We start from the raw sequence: 6,132 nt of genomic DNA on the forward strand, positions 1-6,132 counted from the left end.
AGGCGCCTGAAAAGAAGATGGCCTCGTGACCTTATATTGTAAACTGTTTTAGAGTTCTACTACTGGGTAGTTTCTCTACATCTTGTATCATATCATTATGTCATTATGATCAAATTTACTGGTTGTATTTTTTTATACAGTTGTAAATATCAACAAATAAATAAATAAAATAAATAAAAAACTTTTTATTTAATGATAGATATTACAATCTGCCACACAGTTGTGGGCAATAGGTAATAGTGATGAATCTCTAAAAAACTTTATATATGTTATATATGTTAAACAAGCAAGGTTGTGATAAAGTTTTAACAAGTGACTGTGATAATTGAATTTTAATTTTTGGTATAAATGTAAAAGTTGACTAATTAGAAATTGTTGTTGTGACCTGGGAAGAATAGCCTGCATGATGTTGAGTGTTTAAATAATTTTAATTCCAAAATTGTATTAAGATATCTCTGAGGAGGATGGCCGGATTGGCCGAAACGTCGGACTTGCAATAAAATGCGTTGAGACAAAAATGGATAAATTGAGTTATTTATTTAAACAAAATATATAACAATATTAATATATACTTAAGTATATAAACATGAAACTGGTGCCCTTCCTTTGTCATATGGCACTATAAGGGGTTGGGGTGGGTCCGCTGAAGGCGGGTGTAGTGTATCGAGAACATGATGTAAATAAAATTTTAAAAAAAGCATATTAGAATAATTGGGATGGAGCTAGTTTTGAACTGATTCAATTGTAAATTTTAAAAAATCTTAAGATGTAATATTTTCTATGTCTGATTGAATTATCTTTGGAAGGTTATTTTTAGTTGAATGCCAATATGCGGGTGGAATATATTTTATAGGGTCGAAGGGAGTACATTTTTATTTATTTATTTATAAGTGTCAGAAAAATTAAAAGATATTAAAGGAATAATCAGGTGATGTGTTATCCTCGATATAAAGGATCTGATTCATTTTCCGATTCTGCCAAATATCAAATGACAGGATTATCTGAGTAAGGTAGGATTGACGATGAGATATGAATTGGATGAGGGGGCTGATGCAGGCGTGGGAGGTGACAGGGCTAGTGCCTCTTAACTCCACCAACAAGTTTCATATCCTCCAGTTCAATCACAGTGATTTTGGTTTGATGGTTCAGTCCTATTTTTACTTCCACTAAGCTATATATGATATATATAGCGGTATACTGCTATGGAGACTTAACCGGGATGCTAGGATAATCGCTGAAGGCAATTATCCAAAATAAGTTAATTAATTAATTATATATTTAGTTCTAAAAAACTATTATTATGATTGGATTCTTTTCCAAAGGCTATTTGTGTGTTTACCAGTTTACCAATTAAATGCCTTTATATTTATAAAATGTTGTTACCATTAATTATATAGTATAATAAAGGGTATAGTATAATTAGTATAAGTAGTATAATTATATAGTATAAACTTCTAATTTAAATTAATAATTACCCGTCGTAAACTTCTGCCCTCCTGTCCTACTATATCCTTTCTAAATACACCACTAATGCCTATTGAACAGATTCGATACTTAGGACTCCATCTTGACAAGAGACTTACTTGGAATCCACACACAAGACTGAAACGACAAGAAACTGCTCGTAGATTAGATTGCTTGAACACTTACTTGACAAACGCTCTAAACTTCCCATTCACTACAAAAAATTAGTATACACTACAATAATCAGACCAATTTGGACATATGGAATTGAGCTCTGGGGCTCCACCAAACCATCAAATTCTTCCCGCATCCAATCTTTACAATCCAAAATCCTACGTAAAATCCTTGATGCTCCTTATTACGTCACAAATAAACTCATTCACAAAGACCTTAACATCCCATTCGTTGCAGATTTGACCCAAAACAGATGTGCGTCTTTTCATTCCAAACTCCTTAACCATCCTAACCCATTAATTCTTAATCTTTCATCCTTAACAATCCCTGATAATCCTCCGAGGCGTCTGAAAAGAAGATGACCACGGGACCTTCTAATTTAAATTAATGTTTGAATTGAACCCATTGGTGGTACCTTCCCAAGATTTTCAAGTGTATATGAAACATACTACATATTTACCTATTGTATTATTTTGTACAGTTGTAAATTACATTAAATAAATAATTTAAAAAAAAATTGTGGTAAAAAATACTCGAGAATTTCATTATCTTCAAAGCTTCCCATGTCAAAAAGGAAACTTTTGAAAAAAAAAATTGCAAAGATTCAACCATTCCCTTATAATATATATTTTATCTTGTAAAGATATTAATGTCTCGTATTTTTGTAATTGAGTATACTTTTTATTTCATTTTATATTTTTTATTATTTTGTTTATCCAATCTGTATTTTGGTAATTGTTTATTCTTTTCCTATGGTTATTACTCCAACACATGTTACTCATTTGGAAACTTGTTTGTATGGTACAGGCCTCTCTGATTACAGTAGATTGCCCCAAGCAATGTTCAACTTCCTCACTTCTGTAAGCCTTTGGTATTGCTTGACTAGTTCCAGTAAATAGAGAACTAATTTGTTTCTTTTGTTGTTAGTTTGATCTAATTTCAAGTATTATGTTCTTGATGATGAGTTAATAGTGGACCGTGGATTTATATAAGAAGATGGTTGGGGGAGCGGTCTGTGAAGAACGCAAATAAGTAAAAACATATTTATTATTGCCAACATTATGTCTGGAATTTAAGGCCTCAGGGCTCAGAACAAAATAACAATCAGTGATTAAAAGTTTATACCGAATATTAAAAAGTTATAAAGTAACTAACATTATGGGTACATAAATAGAGTTAACAGACATAAATGGTTTAAGTATTATAACAAGATAAAGGCTGTATGAGGAGAGTAATATTAAAATTAAGAAACAAGAAAGAACAAAAATAAAATCATATTAAAATCTAGTTAGTAAATATATATGTACAAAATGAAAATTATTTTAAATAAAGTTATGAAAGAAGTGAGGAATAGTTTATATGATAGTTAATAGTGTTAAGTTGATCAAAAATTAAAAGTTTTAAAAATCAATGAAATTGTAACAAAATATAGAAATTTGACTTGTAATTAATGGCATGGGCAGATTAGCCTGCAAAACGTTTTTAAATAATTGAATATGAGGTGTAAATTTATATTTAAGATGGTCCTTGAGGATGGCCGAATTGGCCGAAACGTTGAACTGTTGATATAATAAAGAGTGTTGAGACATAACATGGATATCAATTGATTTAATTGATTGAATATTTTAATTTAATATTTTTTTAAAATAATATATTTATTGCCATTTACAACTGTATAAAAATATATACAAGTAAATTTGCTGTTGGTGACATACTGACATGACACAAAGATGTGGAGAATCGACTCATTGATAGAATTCCAATAACATTTCTAGAGAAGATCTCGAGGCCATCTTCTTTTCAGATGTCTAGGAGGATTATTAGGTAATGAAAGAAAAGGTTTGAAACAAGTGGATTTAGGTGGTTGGGATGTTTATCATGGAAGGATTGGTATCTGTTTCTGGTCAAATGGGTAACATATGGAACATTAAAGTCCTGATGAATGACTTGATCTGTGACAAATTAAAGAGAATTAAGGATTTTACGTAGGATTTTGGACTGTAAGGATTGGATTCGGGAGGAATTCGATGGTTTAGTGGAGCCCCAAAGCTCGAATCTGTATGGTCAGATAAGCCTTATAATAGTCATGTAGTTTAGATCGTTTGTCTAGTTAGTGCCTTTTCAGTTTTTGTATAAGGATTAAGAAAAACTAAATACTAATCCACAACATATGTTAAAACTACCAAATTATTATTTCAAATAGGGACTTCGAAAAAAAAAAATAACTTAATACAGCATTTACCATTTAAAATATCGATTGCACTTGAAGTGACACCGACTTTTTGCGATAAAAGTGACTGACTTTTAAAGGAATCCTTTTCAATTGTATGTTTCTCTAAATGTTGTTGTTATCTCTTTTGTTCTATAGCCCTGATGAAGACCTGAAACTCAGGGCGAAACGTCGGCTTAAAATAAATAAATATGGTTTTGTTTATTTATGTTGTTATTTGCTGACCGCACCCCCCGACAAACTCCTCCAATCATTAATATACGGTCAACTATCGACACCTCATTACCTTTAATTTTGTCCATTTGAAAAAAATAAACATTTCTTATTGTTAGAAATGATAAAAAAAAAAAAGAATATTAAAAAATACTTCCTGAATAAAGGAGAGAATAAACAAAGGAAAAAGAAAAGAAAAAGACAAACAATTCAAAAGGAAAAAGCTGAGACTCTCCAATATTTCCCCATTGCATTACGATTTCTTTATCTTTCCTGTTTTTTTGATGTATTGTTTGAAAAATCAAAATTTATATCCTTTATTTCCTATTCATTAGACTCAGTGTATTTGAGCTTATCTTCTTTCCATAGAATCAAAATCTCTATCTAATGTAAAGCAAATCTCCTGATTTCATTCCCTGTTCTTAGCCTAATACTTTCAGTATTCTACCGTGCTAATATTTTTTGATAAAAGGCAATTTACATGTTTTAAAATTTGTTAAATTGAATTTTCAGGAGTGTTATGTGGCTAGCAAAAAATATTCTTAAAAAAAAGTAATATATTTTTAATATTTTATTCGGGACTGGTAGTTTTATTAATAATAAAAAAATTATCCGAATTGTCTGAATCTTCTTCATTAAAACATAATTACATGTCCAACGTTTTGGCTATTCCGGCTATTATTAAGCTTAATTTTAATTTTAGTATTAAAGCTTCACATTGAGTTATTAAAATTTGCAACAATTATGCCCAAGTCAATTAAACGCAGTTAAAATGAACCTGTTTTCCGATAAAGCATTTATTAATAATTTCTATCCCTCATAATGTGTTATTGTATTATCACTTACTAATTACATTACCATTACCATAATTCAGTTGGCGGTATCCGTGTTTTGGATAGGGTTTAAATCCCCCTCCCCCAAGAAAAAGCTTAAATTTCCGACCATTGATAGCAATGATTTGGCTTATTGACATTTTTACCCATTCGGACCGTGAATGTAAAAAAAAACAAATTATTTTTTCGCATAACTCGAAACTTGTGCCTATCCAGAAATATTATAGCAACTTTTTTGAAAATAATTTAATTTTCTTCCAAACAAAACAAATTTACATACCTACAATTAGGTAGGTTATGTGATATTTATAGTTAAAGATATTAGATTACAAAACTTGTGAGGAATAGATATTATTAATAGATGCTATAGTGACAGGTTCATTTTAATTGTGTTATATTGACTTGTAATTTACATAAGTCAATGAGAGACTGATATCAAAATTACTTATTTCTTTTTTTTTTTAAAGCAATGTACTGCGATGGCGATGTTTGCCTGGTTATATACAGGTAACTAACTTATTCTAACGATGGTAAGGGGTCAAGTTTTTCATTTTGTGGGACCGCCACTTAATGATGAAAGTCAACGGCCCCAGGCCTAACCATCTGAGCTACGGACGGCCCTTTAAATTAAAATTAAGATTGTTTAGATTTGTATAGTCTTGTTGAAGTTATAATGTTATTTCCAAAAAAAAAAAATAATAATAAAAATAAAGAAGTCAAAATTTCTAAACAAATAATTTTTATGGGAATATTAATTTTCACCCTCACTCTGACTTTGACTTCCGTCAAAACAGTCCTGACGAAGCCCTGCAACGTAGGGCGAAACGTTGGCTCAATAAAATAGTATACCCAGTTACTATTTGTGTTTTTTTGACCGCACCCGGACCATATTCCATTCAAATAATTTTTATTATTCTGTTGCTATAAAAATTCGTATTTTAGAGTTCGGTTTGGAAATAATAATATAATTTTCAATATAAAATCATTTGCTGTACTGTTACAACTATTCCAAAGAGTTAATTTTTTGAAACTTATATTTATATTCAGGAAATTAATTTATACCCTTTTACACTTATTTATTCCTTTTTTACACCTCCACAACGTTTCGGACTATTCTGCCAATTATCTAATTCTACAAATAGAAATATTTCCAATCAACATTTAACTATTAGCATATAGTTTTGATCAATAAAGTTGATATTGCACCTTAATAAATAT

Source organism: Halyomorpha halys, unplaced genomic scaffold (genome assembly GCF_000696795.3).
Source record: "Halyomorpha halys isolate HHAL.00 unplaced genomic scaffold, Hhal_1.1 Scaffold11.1, whole genome shotgun sequence".
NCBI classification, from domain to species: domain Eukaryota; kingdom Metazoa; phylum Arthropoda; class Insecta; order Hemiptera; family Pentatomidae; genus Halyomorpha; species Halyomorpha halys.